The sequence below is a fragment of the Erithacus rubecula genome (assembly GCF_903797595.1).
Source record: "Erithacus rubecula genome assembly, chromosome: 3".
Lineage (NCBI taxonomy): Eukaryota > Metazoa > Chordata > Aves > Passeriformes > Muscicapidae > Erithacus > Erithacus rubecula.
The window spans coordinates 140,773,187-140,797,609 of NC_136689.1; the positions used below are offsets into that span (position 1 = coordinate 140,773,187).

The window sequence follows — 24,423 nt, forward strand, 5'->3', positions numbered from 1 at the left end:
CCTCTGCCTCTTGTCAGAGGCAGAGAAAGAGGCTTGGATCAAGGAAAAAGCTTCCCATGGGATTACAGAGGGTGTCGGTGGGACAAGGAGCCATCACAAGTAGGACAGAACTCAGAGCACTGGAGGGACAAGTAGCCCGGGGGCAAAACATCACGACAAACTAGCTGGTGAGATAAGGAGCAATCAGGCTGGCAGGGGGTGGGAGAGAGGAGGCAAGGTACCAGGGAGGAAGACCTGAGAGGATTGAGATGAAAAGGGGATGAAGAGACCAGACTAAGAAAGGGCATCATCCCTGAGCAGAGCCTCACACTCTGCTCCTCTTTCTCAGTCCTTGTCCCTGCATTTGGGGCACACCAGGACCTTCTGGTAACTTTGTCCTTCTTTAATTGCAAAGGATCTCAGTCCCCTCTAGCTGGTGTGGCTGCAGAACTGGCACTGCCCTAGAAATTTCTGCTGTGACCCCAGCAGGGCAACGGCCCTGGTGCCAGTTTTAAGAGAACTTTAGTATGGATTAGAGAAACTGACTGCCAAACCTGCCCTACAGACCTCACCCCCCTCCCAAAAGAAGCACACCAGTGAGTACAATAATATGGTGTTAAAAATGGAAAGTGCTTATGGAGAGAGATCAGCTGCTTTGTGAGGCAGCTGTATGTTCTGGAGGTCCTTTTGATGTAAATGTGTGAAATTACACATTTATTGCAGAATTCAAACGTAGCCATGGCAACGTGATTATCAAACAGTTGCATATGGAAGTGTAAATCCATACAGGTTTCTGGCTGGTGAGATTAAACTGCCCAGAGACAGAGCTCAATGTATTCCAAGCCTAGGCCCTTCGTGCCCAAAAGGATTCATCTCTAGCTTCTGTTCCTGGGAAAAATTTCATTTCTTTGCATCCAAATTGGCTCCAATCAAGTGGGCTGACCACCAAACAGATGGACAAGAGCACTAAACAGGACAGTACCCTCAGCAGAGAGGCAGCACCAGGGACCTCCATGGTGACCCTGTCCTGAAGGCTGGTTTAAACAAACTCCTCTGCTCAGCCTTGCAAGGGGCAGGGAAAGTTCAGCCAGGAGCTGTGTCTGCAGAGCAGGTTTCAGTTACCTCGAGCATCATCAGGCTGTATTCATAGAGTCCCTGGGCATGTAAACAGGCTGGGCAGCCAATGGCACCCCCCCACCCATGGTATCCTCATGTGACAGTGATCTGGTGACATGGTGACATCTGAAGAGGGGACAGCAAAGCTGGCATGTGTACTGGCTCCAAGTAGGAAAGGGCTGTGTCCTTATAGCCTCGAAATCATGACCTTGATGGTTATTCCTTGGAAACAGGGCCCATCCTTTAATTTTCCACAGCTGTCAGCTCCAGGCTGAGCCACAGTGTCACAGCCAAGGAAAGTCAGGCACAGTCTCCTCCCCTGGATGCTCAGCAGGCTCTGACACCTCATATAAGAGTGTCTGCACATAGACTGGGCTCAGCTCAGGGTCCTGGTGTGTCTGGAGTGATAAGTATCATCAGGTGGACTGTGAAACAATAGGGAAAAAGTAAAAGAGAAAAAAGAGAAAGAAAAGAGAAAAAAGAGAAAAAGAAAAAAGAAAGAAAAAGAAAAAGAAAAAGAAAAAGAAAAAGAAAAAGAAAAAGAAAAAGAAAAAGAAAAAGAAAAAGAAAAAGAAAAAGAAAAAGAAAAAGAAAAAGGAGGAACATGTACCCTAGCACGGAAACAGACTGGTTGGAAGGAAATAGAAGTTTTAAATAGACACTCAAAGATTGGCAGAATTTGGCTGTAAATGAAAACAGAGTAGTGGAAGGGCAGAACTTTGTCCTTGTTTCGCTTTTTTTCCCCAGATCCTTGATGAGGCTTTTTCACTGAGAGACACAAAAGTAGGGCACAGTCCTGCAGCAGGCACCCGGTGTATCCACAGTCCTGAGGGCTGGGGATCTGCAGCAGGAGCCCTGGCATCCCTCTGGAAGCAGTGGAAAAGCAGGTTATCTCCACAACGTGGTGAGCAGCTTAGTGGGACACCGAAACCATCTGATGGCAATGCCCCCGAGGCATCACATAGGAATTCACAGGACGGCTCCTCAGTAGGATGTTCCTATAGTTAATTAACCTCTGGTCCTGCTCTCCAGCGGGAACATCTCTTGTTTCCATCTCCAGCAAACGGCTCTAATAGATTTGACAGTCTGCTTTCACCCGACACCTTCTGCTGGAGGTATTTCTGGCAAAATCCCTTCTCACCTTCCCTACTGCAGTGTAAACATCCCGGAGCTCCACCACACTCCGGTTTCCAAACCTGTGAAGTCCCAGATGGTCCATCAACCATCCCCCTCAGTTTCTTTCCCTTTATCAGGAGACTTTCTAGCTTTTTATCTTTTCTCAGGGACTTTTTACATAGTGCTGTTTCACAGAAGATTTTTGAGTTGGAAAAAAATATAGGCTCTTGGCACTAAAGACAGACCTTTCACAGTAAATGTGAGGGTTTTGATTGTAAAAGTGACACACTTAGTTTCTTAATTTAAAAAAAGAATATTATTTTCCCAGGCCTATTTAGAAAATAACGAAAAACTATTTTTGTGCTAATTGTTACTACCAAATGATTTTCACATCATCTCCCGCCTGTGGCCACACAGATATAGGTCATAAAAAAGACTTGGCATTCCAGGCTGCAGCACATCAAGTATCAGATTTCTGATTAACCATAAATTGTCACTAAAAAATAAAGACACCCCAGCCCTGCCATTAATGCTGCCTGAGTCCCATGACTTGGGGGTGCTGCTGTGCTGTGCTGTCATGACATCTGCTCCCCAAATTTGGCCTCTGCTTCTTGAGAGAATGAATCAAACCTCCCTAACAGGGGAGGCAAAGCTGCTGCCCCCATCTCCTGACTCCCCTCACTGCAGTCCTTTCATCTCTATGCTATACTGGCATTCTAGACAGCACTAATGGGTCTGAAGTGGCTTAAAGCCATTTCTTTCTTGCTGGATTAGTGCTGGAAGGGTTTGAAACTGCCAGTGCTCAGCTCCAGCACGTCCAAAGCTCTCTGCTCCAGGCAGGCACAAGCGCTCAGAGCCCAGCCTGCCTCACACAGCCCAGATCACTGCTTTTATGAATGGACTTAAAAACAACACATGCCATGAAGCTGTTGCTTAGAAGCTTTATTTATTTATTTATTTATTTTCCTGGTGTTCTGACTGCTCCAGCCAATCCAAGCCCCAGTGCTCCAGAGCAGCACACAGCCCTGAATGGAAGCAGGCAGGAAAAGCAAAGCACAGGTTCCCTATCTGCTCCCTGCCTGCCTTTAGTTGAGCAATTACACAGCTCCAGATCTGTGATTATTGCTGGCAAGGTTTGTTCATCTCATGGGAGACTTTTGGAACAACACGGTGCTTTTGTAGGGAGTGTCAACCACCAGGCGAACGTGCCTTCCAGATCTGATTTTTTTTTTTTTAAATATGTAAGTAATTGTTTCTTTACAGATTGGTCTTTGCCTTTTAATGACTCACATTTCTACCTTGTCAGCTTTCAGCACGGGCCCTGCCCTCCCTCCCAGTGCTACAATCCTCCCAGATCTCACCCACAGTGCCAGGTCACACCAGGTGAAATCCTGAAGGATCCATTTTGTGGCACCCTGTCCAGATGTTCTGCTTACAGGGGCTGTTTTTTGGGGGGCTGCAGAAACTACGGGCACAGCAGTCAGAAGGCATAAAACCAAGGCACAAAGCTGCCTCTAAAACACTCAAATAGGGGTTTGTCTGTGGTTTATTTTTTGGACAAACCCAGATGCATTTTCACAGCAATGGTGAAAGATTCCCACCCCCAGCACTGCTGCCATGTCAGGAGTCTCATTCCCACTCTGACCTCCTAAGGTGCAAACATGCTCTTCAAAATAAAGAGGGAGAATGCTTAAACACCCTTAAAACTAATTTGTTAGCTTTAAGACTACTGCAATATAACTTCTTTTTAAGAGGGTTGTTGTTTTTTTCTTCTGAAGCTTTTTCCCCCCTTCACTGCTCTCTGAAAACATATACAACGTGCAGGGAGCAATTATGGAAAATTTCAGGCTGGATGGTTAAAGCATGACCAACTTGTAAAGTAATTGGAAATGTAGAAGGGAAAATGTTTGGCAACATGGGATAAAAGGTGCTGTGTAAATGGAGGATTTTTTTCTTATTGCAAACTCTCCTCTCTGATATGTTAATTGTGTTTGGCCTGATCCCTTGACAGTCCATTAATTTCTTGTCCAATTGCAGGCTGCTGAGGGCAGATAAATTTCAGACTATTATGGGAACACCCTAGAAGTTTGTATAGAAAGGAAACTCTCTGTTTCCTGTATCATCCTTCTGGGGATCTTGAAAGAGTTCACAAAAGCCACTTAAGCAAACTTTCTTTGCTGGATAACGGAAGGAAAGGAAGCTGTGAACAAGCAAACAACACTCAATTCCATGAGACAAGAGATACTCATAGGTCATTTGAGAGAAAGTAGAGTCCATGAATGAAAGGCACACACACAAGCAGAAGATAATTTGTACTCTGAAAATAATGGGTATTTCTGCACCCCTGCACTATTTCTGATTGATAACAAGGTAAATCCTGCAAACCACCAGTGAGACAGGTGGTGGAACATCCATCCCTGCAAGGCATGAAATGTGTGGAGGGTTTTTGTGGTTCAAATAATACATCTCAAGATGAGCTGGAGATGGTCATGGATCAGCAGAACAGCTTCTCTTTCTTTCTTTCTTCCTGTTATTAACAATGAAGCTGCCAGAGCTCTGCTACAACCAGCTCTGTGGTTTTTGTCACCCATAGATAAAAAGCAAAGGTCTGAAGAGCTGTAAGTTTTCATAGGGCTGGCTTCAAGTGCAAAATTCACACAGAGCTCAGGGAGCTGGAGCAAAACTCAGCAACAGGTGTGCAAATGCCTTCAAGCCCTGGAAATACTGGGGAATTCCAATTTACAGGCTTGTCCCTGTCTCTGATTTTTACACCAGTATTCTGGGGACGTGAGGTTGGTCCAACAGTGCGTCCCTTTTTCTGAGAAGTTTTAAACATCTTGGTTTCAGTTGCATTTCAGAGGGAGATCAAAGCCACAGAAAGGATGAAATACTGCAAGTCTGTTAAAATAAGCTCTTAGAGGAGGAGATTTCTAGCTCATCTGAAATATGGGGATTGTGGTACTTAATGTGAGTAAATCCATGTGGTAGAGAGACCTTGTATCCATTCAAACCACAGGAAAACATGTTCAAGTTTGCATCCAACAACAAGGAATGGTTCTTTAAATTTTGTTAGCAGGAAACCACATGGGCACTGACTGAAAAAATTTTAAAGGCGTTTGGGAAAATATCAATTGTGAAAACATTTTTTTTCTAGCAGATTCTGCAGCATATGCCTATGGTCTGACCAAAACCACTAAAAGGGAAGGGGGAGGGGGGGGGTGTGTGCAAAAGAGCAAGGAAAATATACAAAATATCTGACAGCTGGAAAAAAGAAAAAAGTTCTGTTCAAATTTGGGGCAATCCACTCAAGCCAGTTCTTGTTTAATTGGGAATGGGGGAAGGCCTTTTCTGGCAGAAACACAGCTGATTACTTGACAGGAAAAATCTGAACTCCTCAAAAACATTTCTCCTGGTCTCTTCTTGAAGTTATCTACTGGAACAGTGCTTCCCTGGGGAGCTTGTTAAACCTCCCAAATAACCTCATTGCTAGGAACTTTCTCTCAGTTTTACAAACTCCTTTATCTTCAGCTTAAACCTCTTGAGTCTGCTCTCCAGGTTGCAAATGATCTCCATTCAAATCATCTGTTGCCCTTCTGTGCTCTGGCCCAGGTGAGGGTTAACACATCCCTGTGGAGAGCATCTGCCTGCCCAATGTAAATGCACCACCAATACAAAGAAACAGGCTGGAACCCATTCAATGAGAAAGATTCTTCATTCCTATTCTGACAGTAATCCAAAACTTTTGGTTCTACCAAAGCAGCCTTGAGTCTTTGAGGTGCTTAAGTCAGGAGCTTAGTTGCCAGGCTCCTGATATAAGGAAAGAAGCATAGGATTGTCTAAGGAAGAAGAGCAGCAGGAAAGCACAACTCCATTATAATGCTCCTGGTCTCTACTGTTAGCACAGTGTTCATGCACATAGGCCACCTCCAGGTCCACCTCTAGAAGGTTGTATTGTAACCCTTGGAAGGTCTGGGAAGTGGTTGAGGAAAATTATGAAATGGCTTGAGGACAAACTGGAAAATGAAGCTGCTTTTATAGAGCTCAGAAATGCGAACTGGAGGCTGATTTGCTCTGTGAAAGGGCCTGACCATGACCTTGGCAGGCTCATACAAGGTTTAGGAGCGTTGTCTGAGTCAGTGTATGTGGTTTCTTCAACAGAAAACCATACTTCTCTTTTTTTTTAGGGTTTCCTACCAAATCAGTTAGATGAACTGACTCATCCCAAGACAAAACTCTTAAAATTCCTTAGGCAGAGTTCTGGGGTTCCACTGCACTGCCATGCATTTATCCCTACAAATATGTCTGCAAATTGCATTACCTATCCCACATTGCAAAGGGCTTCTATCCAGTGCAGTCATTTATGGAGAGCTGTATTTGTGGGGGTCTTCATAAGGGCCTCTACAGAGTTCAAGCAGTGCCTGGACAATGTCATATGGTTTAGTTTTAGGTCCTGCAAGGAACAGGGATTTAGAGTTAATTACCCTCATGGGTCCTTTCCAAATTGAGACATTCTATGATTCTATAAAGTTTGAGGAGATGGAAAGGAAAAGTTGCTCCTTTTGGGAGTAAGTGGTTTTAAAATAATTTAAGCTGAAAAGCAAACTAGAGCCCAAGAACAGTGGAGTGAAATATTCACACTGTACTTCAGGTAAAGGAACTTTCACAAGTCCAACACCACATGAAAATCAATGACTGGGGTGACATTCAGGTCTAGGAAAAGGGAAAAATTGCTCAATACAATTAACTCAAAACAACCATTTCAAGTTAATTCCAAAAACTGTGAATGTTTCAGTTTACACTCAGCTTTTAGGAGTGGTGGTGGTGGGGGGGGGGGGGGGGGATGATTAAAAGAATTCTAAAAAAATCCCAGTATTTTGTAGGGGATTTCCATTCCAATCAACTTTGGCATTTCGTTTTTTCCTCAAAGTTTTAAATTGCTTTCATAATAAACACTTTAGGGTCTGCAGCTGTTTGGTTCTCTGGTTGTGTTTGGAAATTCAAGCAATTAGAATAAAAAAGTATTCACCCAATTTAGTTTCTCAGTCACAACTAAAACAGCCTGCTCGGGGTTATTCTTGAAACTTGGGTTGCTTAAGTCATTTAAATAGATTTCTATTTCAGAAACAACACAAGAGCCAACAATTTCACAACTAAAAGCTCGAGGGCTACAAAACTTGGCTTCACCTAAGACTCTTAACATTGTTTTTCATTATCTTAATCACTAAGTTCTTTACATACTAATTTTCCACCCCGTTGCCAACCAGTGCCAATCCAACTTGCTTTTCCATCACCCAGGTGAGTGTTACTCATGTTTTCATGGAAATGTGAAAACACTCTGAATACAGTCAACACAACAGGGTCTATTTTTGTGACTGCTCATTGGCTTCTGCTAACACTGAGTCATACCTGCAGAAGTCACTAACACAGGTGTAGCTTCTGAGTTCTTCTCTAGGATTTTCCAAAAATATGGAGAATGCTGATGGTTGTTCAGATGCAGTTTTGATGACACAGGGCTAAACAATTTGTTTATGCTGGGACCCAAAATATTGCAAACACCAATTAGGTATGCGACTGATTAGGCAAGTGGAGAGATGAGATAAATAACAGCACGTGGTTCTAACAGGCCTTAGCAGAGCAGGGAGTAAAGTCAATCCTCCAAGAAGGCTACAGAGCCTTCAGGTCCCACCTGGTGATCAAAACAGCCTGCCCAGTAACACCTGCACAGTTTGAATCCAGCTGGAGCCACAAGGCTGCAAAACAAGCAGGCAGTGGGAACAGTGATAAATGCTCAGTTAACTAGAGGTCATCACTTAGTATCTAGAGCTATAAACTAGGCATTTGTGTGGTGATCAGGTAAGAAATGGCCTTTTCTTCTCTCTGGGATAGTCCAACTGGCTATTAGCTATTAATCCATGAAACATTGTGTTATTATGAGAAAGCATTAAGTAACCAAGAACTATAGAATGGTCTGTGTTGGAAGGAACCTTGAAGCCCATCTCATTCCAATTCCCCTGCCATGAGCAGGGACACCTTTCACTATCCAGGTTGCTCCAAGCTCCATCCAACCTCATCTTGAACACTTCCAGGGATGGGACAGCCACAGCTTCTCTGGGTAACCCATGCCATTTCTTCACTACCCTCTGAGTAAAGAATTTCTTCTTAATATCTAATCTTAACACTCTCCTCTTTTAGTTTAAAACTATTTCCCCTTGTTTTATCACTTTCTGGCTGTATAGAAAGTCCCTCCCCATCTTTTTTACAAGCTCCCATTAAGTACTGAAAAGCCACAAGATCTCTCAGGTGAAACTCTGGAAAATTTGGCTTCATGGGAGGCAGCAGGAGTCTGTGGAAGCAGAAGACTAATTGGTCTTTTTTAGACATTCACCAGTGTAAACTGAAAATATTACCAGTCAGCTTTCACCAGGATAAAGCTAACATTAATTATGTCACTTGAAAATCATCTCAGACTTAAACAGTCTCCTGCACTTCAGGCTTCAATTCAGGATTTTGGTTCTCTGCACATCCAATATGATGAAAATATATCCATTTTTCAATAAAAATAGAGCAACCAAAATGCAAATATCCCTCTGCAGCAATGGAAACCTCATAAACATCCTAGTCATGGCTTCATAAGAGGCAGCTCAGAAGGAAAACTGACTAATCTCAGCTCATTGCCCAAGTGCAGAGAAACAGAAAAGTTTCAGAAAAGTAAACAGAATTAAAAAAAAAAAAAAAATAGAGGTTCTGATCTCTCCAAGACAAGAAAAGCAGTGATTGAACTGAACAAGCCCTGCAGTTCTTAAGTGCTGTCTACCAGCATCTTAACTGCTCTTGGCACTTGAGGACTGAAAGCCACAGTTCTTAGAAGGACTGTCACATCACCTCTCGACACCTATAAACTGCTCTGAAGCCTAATTCCTCACAGTTTTATTGTGAAGATAATTACAGACCGCATAAACTCAAGAGGCAGGATAATTTCTGCAGCCATTAATATCAGGTTTTAGCTGTGCAAACCAGGAAAATAATGACAGGGAACTCTCATTCTTCAAGGCATGAACTCATGATGAGACCTCACAAGTGGCAGAAGCAGCAAATCCCATTTTACAGCCTGTATGAGCACCTTGTAACATAACTGCTATCGTGAGCTGTTTATTTTCCATATGAGGATGATGTGAGAGAAGTTGTAGCTACTGCTTTTAGAGTCATATAATCATTTCAGTTGGAAAAGACCTTTAGGAACATAAAATCCAACCATTAACCCAGCACTGCCAAGTCCACCACTAAACTATCTCCCCCAAGAGACAGACAGTGGTAAGGTCACCTCACAGCCTCCTTTTCTCCAGGCTGAACACCCCCTGTTCCCTCAGCCACTTGTCATCTAGACCCTTCTCTAGCTCCACTCTCCTTCTTTGGACACACTCCAGCACCTCAATGTCCTTGTGAGGGATCCAAAACCAAGCAAAGGACTTGAGGTGCGACCTCACCAATGCCCAGCACAGGGGGATTCCAGGTTTAGGACAAGGGCAAAGGGAACCTAGACCTGCACCACCCTGTTTGCTCAGGACTGTTGACATTTTTCTGGGGTGGCACGAACCAACTGGCTCTAGATGGGTGGACTTTGGGCTGGTGACAGGGCAAAGGGCTGAGTCATTCTCTATTCCTGCAGGTTCTGTTTGAAGCCCTTTGGCTCTCAGAATTAAAAGTCAGTTTGGCTAACATGGGCAACCTGAATGGACCTGAAAATCTGCCTGTCTGGATGCCAGTCACAAATTCACACAATCTCCTGCTCTTCTTTCATAAAACCTTCTTGAGACTTGTCCAGACAGAATATCTTTGGCTGACTAGCCACAAGTCCACATCTGAAAAAAACAGAAGCATCCCAATGCTTTTAGGAAAAAAAAAAATATGCATCAAGGGACATGGGCCGTTTAACACAGCCATTAAAGTTCCATTGTAATGACAGCATGTGTTGCAGGAGGGTGGGAAGAAGAATAAACAGCAGTTTCAAGTCCAGAGCCTGGGTCTCCCATCAGATATATCACCCTTTGTGAGAGATACCCTGGGGCTCAATTACAGGCCAAATGTGTAAAAGTTGAGACTCATTTTTCATGTCCTGTTTATAAATGTCCTGGCTGGGAGACCTCACCTGGGTTTCTGGGTGCTCAGATTTGCTTCAAGCATAGCCTCAGGCTTCCCAAACCCACGGCCACTCCCAATTAGGAGACACCTCAGAGAGCCAGCTGTGTCAAATATCATTAAATCTGAAAGCAAGTCAAAACAATCCCAAGGGCTTCTGTCCATCCAGAGGGAGAATTACTTTTTTTTTTTTAAATCACAGCTTTGACAGGATTTAGGAGCAGCAGCCATCTCAGGAGGTTTGTATAATCTAGGAATCCCCTTGTTTGATATAAAGCAATTCACACTAGATCTGAACACTGGCAAACAGTCAGCTAAATCCATTATCACATGATAATGCTCAAACATTTCATTAATTCCTAACCAGCTGTCCTCTGCACCCTTACCCCTTTCATCATACAAACATTTCTTTAACTGTCTAAGGGAGGGGAGAAGGGAGGATCAGACACAGCCTCGTAAAATTCCTTCACCCTCTTGGCCTGCGGCAAGTTATTTCTTTTGACACGCGTGTAAAATAATATTGGGGGTGGTGTTTGTTTAGCTTGGCTGGATAGTGAGTTTTCATAACAATTTGGTAAGCCAAGTACCTGTGAAATGGAGTACAGAGAAATGAGCCTGCCGTCTGGTTGATTAACATAGCTCATTAAACAGGGAAGACCCCTTGCTCCAGCATCTATGCCAAGACACAAGGCAAGGTGTTTGGAGTAGGATGTTGCTCTCCAGTGGTTTGAGGTCCTGTAGGTTATTTCTCTTTTAAAGTCCTCGGGTACTCCATGCCAAACCAACCAGTGGAAGAGAGGGCAAGCAAGGGGATCGGTACCTTGGGGTGTTCACCAACTACATGACTCAACAAAATGGATACGTGCATGCCAAGAGCCAGAGAGAGATTTTAAGGTGACTTCTGGATGCTTTATTTGAAAAAAAACACTCTCCCTGAAGTGCCCCAAATCCCTACACATTGCCTAGGGGCTCTCCAAAGAACAGGATTTGCCACCCTGCTGAGGAGGGACCTGAGGGGAGCGCTCAGGGGTTGTCACCAATCCTGTTCTCAACCTTAGTCCAGGGGCTAAACCCAGCCCCTGTCCCAGGCAAATGCAGCACATCTGGCCAGCTCATCAGGCTGATACTCATTTCTCCCCTGCCAAGACATGAGAGTGCATTTATTTATTAAGGGTTAAATATTTGCAGTTGAGTAAGAACCTCGGGGGAAAAGGTGGGCCTGTTTCCTCGGATTTTTTTCTACCCCCTCACTCACTCATTCAGTATGAAAAATCATATTTTTTAAACAAAAATGTTTGGTTTATGGAAAATTCCCCTTTCTGACTTTAGGCACAGCTAGAGGCTGAGAATGAACAACTATTGAGTGAAAATAACATGAGGAAATACAATGGAGAAATATCTGGACACGTCTGGACATGTCTGGACATTGCCAGAACAGGTCTAAAATGTCAGGCTGAGGTAAGGATCACACTTCACCACAAGAGCAGGCAAGAAAAGGACTGAAAAAGAAGCACTTTTAAATTTTATTCAGTTATTTTTTAAATGAAGTGTCAAAACACGAGGTATCTGGGGTTGCCACAAACCATGGGTAACAAGAAGCATATCTTAAAACTTGTAATGATATCTTGAGATCCTTTCTAGGTGTTTTTAGGTGTGTTAGGGTTTCAGAATTTCCACTAAAGTAATACAAGTATTTTTTTCTTACCAAAGAACCATTAGACATTTTTATAAATATAGGTATATTTTGTTTCTTCTATGGAAAATGCTTTAATGTTTTATTAAGTTGTATCACAGTTTTGATACAATGGATGTTGTTTTGCTGTCAAGAGTAGGTGTTACACTGGGCTGTCAGGGGTGTGTATCCTTTATCTTCATGATTTGACTACTTAAGATAATTATTTTGCCACCTTTTGTGTTTATAAACATCAGTAGTATGTCTTAAAAACCATCACTCTTTGAATGGACTTCGGACATCCTCCCCAGAGGATGTTTAATTTAGTGAGTTATGCATGATTGGTCATGCATGTTTTTTAGCCCTTGGTCTGAATTAGCCTAAAACCAAAAACATATTGATAACAGCACTGTAGAACAAAATATTGCTTACTTTTTTTTTTTTCTTCAGGACTTGTAATAGAGTCTCTCTATTAGATTCAAGATTCATCTGGCTTTTTAATAGATGTGTACAGTTCTTCCATTTTGCCTTCTGTGGTTTTCCTTTTCTGAAGTCTGGTATGCTTTGCGGTTTATTTATTCATGAGTTGTAGAAAAAGAAGTTCACCATTTAAAAAAAAATTGTTTTGGAATATATACTTAATGGCGTGTCAAGAAACAGAAAACAATTACACTTACGCAATGTAACGTGCATTTTTACATGCCACTTGCAGGCTGCTTTATGCATCCCCAGTTTATGTAAGTAATGAAAATTAAATATCACGCTAGCCTGCACAATGCAGTCAGCACAATTAAGGCTGGGAGAACTTAATTGGGAATAAAAAAACACACGCCAGCACTAAAAAAACACAGTCTTTTATGGCAAGTTTGCAGAGGGCTCTTCCAATGTGGCAGGGCTATGGCTGCCATGGGGAATGAAGTGTTTTAATGCTCTGAGGATCACTGGGCGCTGTGTGTTGAGGGTTGTGTTCTGCAGATGTGACAAATACATGATAAATGCCACACGGCACTTTCTCCATAGTGGCCTGGCACAGGGCCACCCCGTCACAGGGCTGAGATGAACATGGAGAGAGGCAGCTCATGGCATCTGGTGGGCAGAGCAGAGGGACAAGGTGGGGGAGGCAGGATGGGACCTTGAGGAAAAGGTATTATTTTCCTTCATGACGAAGGACAATTTCAGCAAATGTGTTTACAGCCAGCATGTTGGCAGTATCTCAGGCAGAGGACAGCACCCACTCCTACACTTTCCAAGCTGTTGGTTTGCAGCTGTACTTGGCACAATTTTGCCTGAGAGGGGCAAGGGAGTCCTCGCTCTGTTTCTGTGCTAATACTCAATACCTTGGCAGGGACAGTGCAGGTAGAGCCTCCATCTGCCCTCAGGTTGCCCCTCCTGCTCCCTTTCCAACCAAGAGCCCCACTTCAACCTCAGAGCGGTGCCAAAAGGCTCATCCTTCATCCCTGGGCAGTGGGAAAATCTCCTGCTACACAAACTGAGGAATGAGATCCTGAAAAGAAGCATTCCAGAAAGGAACCTGGGTGCCCTGGTTGGTGGCAAGCTGAATGTGAGTCAGCAGTGTCCTGGCAGCCAGGAGGACCAGCCCTGTCCTGGGGCCATCAGGCACAACATCACCAGCTGGGCAAGGGAGGCATTGTCCAGCTCTGCTCTGCACTGGGGTGGCCTCACTTTGAATATTGTGTGCAGTTTGGGGTACCACAATGTACCATAGAAAGCTATTGGAGAGCAACCAAAGGGGGGTAATGAAGGGCCTTGAGAAGATGAGGAGCATGAGGAGTGGCTGAGGACACTTGGTCTGTTCACCCTGGAGGAGACTGAGGCGAGACCTCATTGCAGGAACAGCTTCCCTGTGAGGGGAAGAGGAGGGCACTGATCTCTTCTCTGCAGTGACCAGTGACAGGACCCGAGGGAATGGCCTGAAGTTGTATCCAGGTGGTTTAAGTTGTTGGATATTAGAAAAAGGTTCTTCACCCAGAGGGTGGTTGAGCACTGGAAGAGCTCCCCAGGCAAGTGGTCACAGTACCAAGCATTGCTCAAGGTGTGTTTGGACAACTCTCTCAGGCACGTGGTGGGACTGTTGAGGCTCTCCTGTGCAGGGCCAGGAGCTGGACTCGCCTTGCGAATATTGTGTGTCACTCTGTGACGCCGCCACTCTCCAACACCTGCCCCGCCGCCGCCCGCCTCCGCTCCCCTCACGCGAGCACCCCTGCGGCGGACGCCCGGGCGCCCCCGTAGCCCTCCCGCCGCCACCCAACAGCGCCCCCCGCCCGACCCCCCTGCCCGAGGCCACGCCCCTTGTTACATATTCATGAGGCCACGCCCACAGCCAGAGGCCACCACGCCTCCTGCTCCATATTCACAGCCCACACCGCCCGCACCCCCGGGAGGCCACGCCTCTCCCGCTGCATATTCATGACCCCGGGGGCGGGAGGGGGCGGAAGCGGAAGCGGAAGCGGGTGCCGGTTCCCGAGGACCCGGTATAAAGCGGCCGCCGCTGCCCGGTGCTGCCGCGCTCGCGCCGCCGTCAGTGACCTCGTCCCTTCCCTCCTTCCCTCCCTCGCTCCCCCCCCCGCCCTCCCCGGCGCCGCCGCCTCCCCCCTCCGCCGCACGGAGCAGGTCCCGGGTGCTGGGGGAGACCCGGGGGCAGGTAAGGGGAGCTTGGGCTGTGAGGGGTGTCTGGAGTGAGGAGGGGGTGTGGGGGCGAGGGGCGGCTGAGGAGCTGTGGGGTGACGGGGATGAGCGGCTGGTGAGGGCGAGGAAGGGTTTCGGGTGAGGGGGCTGAGGGGCTGGTGAAGGCGAGGGGCTGGTGAAGGTGAGGAAGGGTTTGGGATGAGGGAGATGAGGAAGGGTTTGGGGTGAGGGAAGTGAGGAAGAGCTTGAGGTGAGGAAGGGTTTGGGGTGAGGGAGGTGAGGAAGGGTTTGGGGTGAGGGAGGTGAGGAAGGGTTTGGGGTGAGGGAGGTGAGGAAGGGTTTGGGGTGAGGGAGGTGAGGAAGGGTTTGGGGTGAGGGAAGTGAGGAAGGGTTTGGGGTGAGGGAAGTGAGGAAGGGTTTGGGGTGAGGAAGGGTTTGGGGTGAGGGAGATGAGGAAGGGTTTGGGGTGAGGGAAGTGAGGAAGGGTTTGGGGTGAGGAAGGGTTTGGGGTGAGGGAGATGAGGAAGGGTTTGGGGTGAGGGAAGTGAGGAAGGGTTTGGGGTGAGGAAGGGTTTGGGGTGAGGGGCTAGCAAAGGTGAGGGAGGTGGGGGGCTAATGAAGGTGAGGAAGGATTGGGGTGAAGATGAGAGAGGTTTGGGGTTAGGGGCTGAGAAGGTTTTGGGGTGAAGGAGTTATGGGACTGGAAATGTGAGAGGTTTGAGGAGCTTTGGGGTGTGGGTATGTGAAGTCATGAAGATGGGAAGATAATGAAGATCTTGGGGATGAGGGACATGTTAGGCTGCAGAGGTGGAAATGCCATGTGCTTTGGTGAGAAATCAGGTCAAAGGAGATGTTGGGATACAAAGGTTGGGAAGGGAATGAGGAATGAGTAAGGTGATGTTGGAGAGACTTGTTTGGGGTGTCTGAGATAGCCATCTCTTTCTCATCAGAATTCATTAAGTGCCCCTTTAGGATTGTGTTGGGTGGAGACTGTGCTGGAAGAAGACTTGACAAAGGGATCAAAGAAGGAAATTAGTGTACCTTTTCAGACTATTAAACTTCAGTAGTCTGCCATTTGAATAATTCCACACTTAATCTGTCACCTGATCTCAAAGCTTTATCACAAAACAATTGAGTCTCTCCTTGCCTGATATGATGGTGGGAGGGTGCTAGGGGAAGAAATTACTTGCAACTTTGCTGTTAAACCTCGCATGAATGCAGCAGTTTTCCTCAAGATTATGTTATCAGTGATCTGCACCTCTTAACTGCCTTAATTTAGTATCTTTAGCAGGTGCAGAAACTCTGCTTTACCTTGAAAAATACTCTCTCCATGGGGCAGTTTTCTGTTGGAGTGCTTTGCCTTCAGTATTCTCTAGTTAGGGGGAAAAGGAAGGGAAGAAAAGATTTTGCAGAGGCTCTGACTTGGCACTGGGTGAGTCAATCAATGTTGCTGCAGCCTGGCTAATTCAGGGACTTACAGATGGGATAGGAAAGATGTTGCAGGATGGTGAATGTTAGAGATGTTTTCTCCTTCAGGGAAAGAGATGTTACAAGGAGAGGCAGCACTAGGTACAGAGCTCAGACAACTGCAGCATTATGAGGATCCGTGGGAAGGAACTGCACTGTTACAGCATGTATCCTCTCTGCTCTGCAAAAACTGCTCCAGTGTGAGCTGCGTCATGTTCCACTGCTGGGATCAGACAGTGCTACTAAAATATTTAATGAAATATGGCTTGAGCAGGTGCTTGAGCTCAAAGAGCAAGCTGGTGAATACTTCCTGCTTCCCTCCCCAAGTCAGGCTTTTTTGTAAATATGTGGCAGAGGGGGGTTGCTGATGTGATTGCACTGCCATGACTTGTGTGACTTCTTCCCTCCTACCAGTATTGTGAAAGATAAGGTCTTCCTTGCTTGGTTTGTTTAGTGATTATACTAGATTGGTGAAATGTTCAACATGCTTAATTTTTCCCTTCCTAAATAAGGTTTCAGGCAAGAGATTAAACTACTTACTCGGTCCTTTGGCTATAAATCCTTACAGAAGTGCTTTTTACTGTAAGTTTGAAAAGCTGATGCTACCTTAAGCTCCTAAAGATGCATCCAGTGCTCTCTGATGAATCCAAAAACATCTGTGAGTTTCTGTGTATGTCAAAGGTAGTGGCAGCTGCTGTCTTGGAAGTGAGAGCTTCATTCCTCTATTAATGAGATAAAATTGGATACTTAAGGGAGTTTTCATGACAAAATAACAATTTCCATGATGTAATGGGTGGGATCAGTGGAGCAACTTCTATTTTAGTTAGCTATTTGTACTGTCAGAGGCTGGTTTACATGGGTTGGCTCATGCCTCTCTGAGCAAGTAAATGATAGCAGTTCTTGTGTTCAATTATGTATGACTGAGGCATCTCCAGCAAAAGGAAAACGTGTGGTTCTACAGATAAACCCTCCTGTGTAACTGTGGGTTAACTCCTGCAGGAGCCTGCTGCTCTCTGGGAGTCTGTTGCTGAGAAAGGAATGAGCAGTATCTGCTGACGTGATTTTGTTTGGGTGCTGTGGGGACTGCATGCAATCCTCTCCCTCCAAGCTGAAAGGTGCCTAAAAATTCAGTCTTTTAAATATAGTTGTATTGTGCTGCCTTGCACTGACAAGGAAGGTTGTTTTCTGCTGGAGGTGTCCTTAGTTAGCCATGAGAAGGTGGCAGGAATACTGACTGACAGCTGCTGAACCTGCTGCTCCTTCTGTGTCATGCTACAACAAAACTCATGAAATGCAACTTTGTTCATGTGCCTTTTCAGTGGGGTGACACAAGTGGAATATTTTCACGGCTTCCAGCGAAGCGTGGTGTAATGCTGAAACAATGCACATGCTTGTATATCTAAGTGCATGTGACCTTAAATCTTCACACTGAAGCAAGTGTGAAGAGTATTTGAGGAGCTTTCTGAAGTAACTGCTTTGATTCCTCCAGGTGGAAATACAGGCTCTCAGAGAGCAGGCTGAAGTTGGAACTGTCTCACAGGGCTGTGACCTCCAAGGTTAATTACCTTTAAACTCACTCCAGTCCTGGATTCTCTGGCAGCTGGAAAATTAAGGCTTGGTAATATAAAGTTGCTCTGCTTGTGTGCTGAGGCAGGAATGTGTGGACTCTGCCTCTATCCCTGTACAAACTTAAATGGATAATTTATAAAAGCAAGGAGAATATTAACATTGGATGGTACCTGCAGAGTAATTCACCAGTGAAACTTGCATCTAACATCTGAAAAACTTGCAGTCAAAATCTATTGCCAACTGAGCATCTTAGAAAAGATGTTGAAGCTTTAGGAATCAGGAATTCCTGGGTAAAAAGATGATGGCTGGAATGACCTGCCAGGTAGTACCTGCAGTTGTGAACACAGCTGCATGTAACGCTTCAGGACTTTCAGCAGACACTGATTTAAGCTGTAAACAGTTCCTTTACACAGGTGTATTTGATCTTGTCTAGCTTAGTCTGTAAACTCAGCAGTGATGCACTGCTGTTATCCTTGGTTGAGCAACTTATGGCTTCCAGCATCAATTCCTGCAGTAGAAAGCCAGTTCCACTGGCAGTATGTGGACACTGCTACTTGCATTAGGCAAAACCAGTGAAATGCTTCACATCACAAGAAGCTGGAGCTGGCAGTTCCTTTTGAGCTTAACTTGTGGTCTGTACCTCCTCTGCCCCTCTAACACCATAAGCCACCCTAAAATAATTGCATCAAGTGATCAGGCAGTATGTGTTGAGCAACACATACTGAATGCATGTGTGCTGGTGTCACATTTGGCATAAAAATGAGCTTCGCTTGCCCTTCAAACTGACTGCAATGCTATGGACTACTTTTAATATTGTAAAAAAAAATGCTGAACAGAGGTAAAACTATTGGAGTTGAAATGGAGCTTTCCAGCTGCTCTGCCAGGAGAGCCCTGTGGAAGTGACGAGGCTGTTGTGATGGAGGAGGAAGCTTTAGCAGCTTGGAGAGTAATGAGTAACATGAAGAACTGTTTGTGCTGTGTTTTAGTTTTGCAAGGGTCACTCCCATGACCTTTATATCTGTAACACTTGCAAGATCTCAGGCTGTGACCTATTCTAACTACAGACATAAGATTCACCAAAGCTCCAACAGTACAGCCTTGTGTGCTGAACTTGGTTGTTCCCTTTAGAGACAGGTTAACTGATCTGAAACCTATTCTGTTGGAGATCCTGGTCCTTCAGTTTAGTGTCAGCCTTACTGAACATGTTAATTCAGTAGCCCGTTGACTTGGGGATTACAGAGTGCAGCAGGCATTGCTTAGCTTAATATACCAGCACTAAACTGACATGAGTGAAACAATACTTTAACTAAGCAGAGCCTTACACCTGCCCAGCAATGGCTGTATCAAGTTCAGTAAATTTTCTAGCCATTGTTTGTTTAAGGCTCCATGCAAAACCAGAAAACAATCCAGTTGCCAAGTTGAAGCAGACCACTGTGATGATGAGTGACACCCTGCATGTAGCTTGACAGCTGATGTTTCAACCTAAGAGTCACCTTTCAGATAGGAGATCCTGGGCAGCCCAGAAACCAGGCATGGAAACAGAGACTGCTAAGCTGTGGAGTGTTGTGAACTAAGGACTGCATGCTTTCAGTGAGCTGCTGCTGTCAGGTGACTTTTATGGTCACCGGCTTATCAGTTACCCACACATCTTGCAGTTGGGTCACAGCCCTGCCCAGAGAAACTTCCACTGGTAAACAGATATTATATCCTGCATTTGGGACTGTGAAGGGCTTATGTATCCAAGCACTGTATAATTATTGCTCTTCTAAATAAACTAGTTACTCTTTAGCGTGTTAAGCATAATATTCCTCCAACTGAAACAAGGTACTCTACATGAAAAAGAGCTGATTTCATACTATTAAATCAAGACCTTCAGTAGAGTTGCCCAAAATTGAATTTGTCTTTAGTAAAAAGCCTGACATTGGGCATCTCAGTGATGGGTTCAGAGCACTGCAGTGTGTGAGCCATGGAGTGGTTTGTGCTGTGACCTAACTGGCACACGGTGGCTATTAACTAAAGCCCCTTCTTGCTGGTACTTCCAACAAGTGCTGTGCAGTCATTTAGACTGCAGCTGGCATACGGCTTTGTAACAACTCGGGACAAGCAGCCAGGTTTCCTCATCAAACTTGCTCTTGGCAAGTGACTCTGGCAAGCATCAGGACACAAGGCTTTTGTTGGGTAATGATTTGGTTTGGCTTAAGAGCTGCTCCTGACCTTGATTTGGCTCTTGCTGGCATGTATTCTGCTCTAAACATGAATTTCAATCTATAGGTGATGGGAAGTTGGTCTCCGCAATGTGGACCACTAACAAAACCCAGTTAAAGCTGGGGAAGACTTGATTTCCAGGACTCCCATTTATGGAGGATAAAGATTATTAAACTTTAGCTTTAGGAGACCTGGTTGGCCTGACACCTTAGACTTGGCTCAATCTTTTCTGCAGTGTTATATGAAGACTGACTAATCTGGTGGCCTGAGATGTTCTGGGAGGGGACTGAGACATACTTTCCTTGCACAATTGAAATTGTCACTCAATAGCTACTGCTTATGTAGCAAGGCATAAAAGGGTAGGAGATAAAGCTTGACTCTGAGTAAGCCAAAGATACTTTTAAGAAAATTCTAATATGTAAATGGCAGCAGAAAGGTGTTACCCTGAACTGTTTTGCTGAACTCTGAAGAGGATATTGTATTCTGGGGAGAGCAAGGCTCTCTTAGCTGAGTGGAGAGAGGACCTAGTTTCCTCATCTTGTTTTAAATGAGAGCTCTAATGTTTTTGTAACTGAAATTGAAACCAGTGTTATGCTGACCCCGCATATTTTCTATCCTCTGCTGGCTGGCCTGGACTACTTCTGCATGCAGTGTAGTTCATTTATTTTGGAGACTTGAAAACAAGCCATTATCACCCTTCAGTGCTAGATAAATAAATGATCTAACTGGGGGCCAAACCCAGTGTTCTTTTACAAAAGCACAACTGCATGTCACTCTTATCTTCTGCATTCTGCCCTTGAATATATGATCAATTTTTCTGGACCACATCCAGAAACCAGTGGCTTAACCTAGCAAGCGATGACTGCAGAGCAGTCAGATTTCTGTGCCACTTAATTTCCTATCATCACTTACACACAGCAAACAGTCTTACAGAATGCATTTAACATGAGCACTGTTTAACCTACAACTTGCTTATCAATCACATGGAAGTACAAATAACAAACAAGAGTCAACTCTTAAATAGTCTTGATGCTGGATCTGTGCTTCTAGTTAACAAGAGTTTTTTTGTTTGGTGGTTTTCATTTTTTTTTTGGGGGGTTTGTTTTTTTTTTTTTTTTGTTGGGGGGTGGCAGGGAAGAAGGCATACATGCAGAGTGAAAAAAAAAACTCCTCCCATTTTATGAGGGGAATATCTGAGCAAGTACATTGGCCTGAGCAGTCTGGCTCTGGGTACTCCCAGAGGAGTGATTTGACAGTCTGAACTATTGCTCCTTAGAGTAGTGTGGCTGGCCAGCTAACTCCCAAGAGTTCAAAAAATAACCCAAAACAAATGCACAGCTTGCTTTAACACCAGCACTTCTAGTGCATGTCCCGTTTGCTGTCTGATTTGTATCTGGGGGAATCAGCTTGTGATGTAGGCTTGTTCTTTTTCTGGGCTCTTGTTCTGCTTCTAACTTTGGTGTAGAGGGAAAAGGCTTCCACTTCTCAGTGCACAGGTACCCTGATTATTCCTAACATCATAGCACTTCCAGCTCACTAAAAGTCAAATATCCTTCAATGAACTGAAAAAAGAGAGCAAATGGGAAGTTACCAGTTCCCTTCATGTTCCTACAGTCATTTCTGACCTTACAGTTGGAGATTCTTCTGCTGCTTTGTTTTCAAATCACCTTTCCAGTTTGTCGTCTTCCAGGTACAGTCTGTTCAAAACTCTCATTATGCAGCTGCATAGCACATCTTTCAGTCTACTGAAGAAATGGAATGAAATTGAATCAGAGAGTGTGTCCCCTTCCAGAAATTGCTCTGGAATAGTTTGCGTGACAATTCAGGGTGCCAGTTGAAAATAAGCCTTTTGACCCTATAGCACTAGTGGGATCTCTAATCTTACTTATATGCATATGGCCTGGATGCTACCACAGCCTTTCAATTGTGTAGTAGCCTCCAATTAAGCTGTATATAAAAGGGTTTGGGTTCCCATATAGTGCATTTTGTGCTAACATCAGATATCTGTATGTCTGAGTTTGGTTTTATATTGTCACTAAGTCTTTTACTGGTTAGGAGCAGCAGGATGTATTTGTGGACAAGTAATAGTCTTGGTGTGATGACTTAAGATAAAGCCTTACTACTTTGTCCCTGGGTATTCTTAGCCCATGGCTAGATCTCTGTAACATGACTTTGTCAATGTAAAACCTAATGAGTCTCAGGGTTATACAGTATAAACTAGATTCTGCACCTTGAACAGATTTCACTGCATCATCCTAGTTCTTCACGCTAGAGATCTATTTTAAAAAAACCCATTGCTCAACTACAGCAAACTAGGAAACATGTACACCCCTCAGACTACAAACTTCCAGCTCATTCCAGCCACCTAGTACTGCATATATTTCCCTCAACTGCACTTAGTTTTCTCTTCCTCATTAACTATGCTCCTAAATTAACACGTTCTAAGAGATCAGTTCCAGTCCTTTGTTAAGGCTGATTACTGAATAACTGGTTGTAATTAATGCCTGAATTTATCACTGGTACAATACTGGCTACACTGTTCCCTGCACTTCAGCCTCTTTAAGAAGCTCTTTGTCAGCAGACTCCCTGTCTGGGTGGCTCTGTGAGGAGTTTGTATTGCTGAGTATCTCACTTGCAGGATCCTTCAATGAACCTGGTAAGTTGCCCCGATTGTGGATCACAGCCTCGTCCTGTCTGTTTGGAACTTAGTAACTGATATGTCCCTGATGGCCTTTCCTGACCTTTGAAGTTTTAGGGCTTACCCGCTGACAAAGCCACTGCTGCTAAGTGGCCCATGGTCAAACATCACTGCACACAATTACTGTATTTACTGGATATACACACAAGCCATAGCTTGCAAAAGATAAATCCTTTAAGTAGGGAATAAGTTTTCAGCTTTACATGCAGAAATTGCTGCTCTTCAAATGATTTGGAGATCTTGCCCTAGAAGATGAGATAGAAAGCTGCTGCAGTTCTGTGCTTCAGGCATTCACAGTAAAATTGCTTTCTCTGTGGAAAAAAAACTAGTTTGAAATAAAGAGGTGTTGGTAGTGGTTCCTGAACCTTTAATACTAAAGGTATATTTTCTAATAAGGGCATGTGTTTAAGTGTTTCAGCTTTGTATTTATAACACCTTCACTATGTACTATATTCTTCTTGTATCTAAATGATGTGGTCAGGGTGGAAGTACTGTGCAAATGAAAGTAATACTTGGTTTATCTTCTGTAGCAGCATTCAGTTCATTAATATTGCATTTCCCTGTAACTTAGAAAATGAGTGGAAGCCTGCCTTTGTGAAAATATTAAATAAAAATGGGTTCCTTATTTTTGCATTAGCGACTGTCCAGCATAATTTTTAATTCTTACCTGATGCAGTTATGCTTGTATCATTATAATACTTCATTTTCTTACTCACTGTTGATGTAGGGATTAAATAACTTCCTTTCTCATTGTCTGGGTAATAGTCATATCTTTTCAAAGAATGTGAATAACAAGAACACCGGCCAATTCTTGGCTTTCACCAGAGAAATTTTTAAAATATTGGACTGGGCTGAGAGGAAAGCAGGAAGCCAAGGCTGGAAACTTCTCTGCTCCATCCTATCTGGTAAAGCAAGCAAGAACCAGAATTTTCCTTTATTAATTTGTTGGCCTCACAGGACAAACTGGAGCTCTGAGTTGCTTGATGTGAGCAGCTAAGACTAAAGCTACACAAGTCTGGTTTTTTGCATCTGAAAGGGGTTAAGCTTGTAACAAAGCTGTGACCCTTCCATTATTGCAGGGAATAATGAAAATACAGCAGGCTTACATGAGCAATGAATACATCCTATATTGTTTATATCTGGGCTTTTAATTTCATGTTACATCTTCACTCCCAAGACTTATAAGCAGTTTAGGTGCAGAATTAAAGTGTAGATCATGCAGCAAAAGCCTGAAAGTCAGGGAAGCTTTTGTCATCAGGTGGGTGGGGGATGTTCGCTCCCAGCATATGTAGGAAGGATGTATCCAAAGTGACAGACAAGTGTCACTGCTCACAGACTGGTGGGATTCAGCTGTGGCTGCACTATTGTACTGCCAGTGCTTCTGAAATAGTTTGATCTCAGCCAATGGTTGTCAGGTATGGTCCTCATGGTAGAGAGTGTTTAATAAAAAACATGTGAGAAGGCACATACGTGTGTGCAGTTTGTTTTGTTCAGCAAAGAAATCTGGGATCAGGCCTCTCAAGATCCTACCCAGATAGCTGACTTAGCCCCTGTGTCCTAAAATAAACTAGAGTCTGTTTTGATTGCACTGTTCTTTAGAAGGAATTAACATTTCATACCTGGGAAATTTGTCTATGCTAATTTCAGTTCCATGTTTTGTAGGCTGAGTTTTGCTCTCCTTGCCAGTGAAGGTTTAAGCCTGGTTGATGCTTATTGTAACATGACAAATACTCTTTCATCAGGTAAAATACATAATACAGTTGCACATTTTATATTTGTTTTTCCAGACTTCATGTATGAGTGGTGAGCAAGAGCATAC

General features: G+C 44.2%; 1 protein-coding gene across 3 annotated transcripts in view; it reads left to right on the top strand.

The window, feature by feature from the left end:
* The window catches only part of SLC45A4 (solute carrier family 45 member 4), an 83,274-nt gene that overhangs the window by 7,654 nt on the left and 51,197 nt on the right, over positions 1 to 24,423 (top strand). Inside the window, exon 1 of one of the 3 annotated variants that reach the window (XM_079302483.1) lies at positions 14,484 to 14,681. The exons of the other annotated variants lie outside the window; for them this stretch is intronic. The gene's annotated coding sequence lies outside the window, so the exon portion shown is untranslated. Of the gene's footprint in view, positions 1 to 14,483; positions 14,682 to 24,423 lie in introns of those variants that run through there. 3 annotated transcript variants of the gene reach the window in all.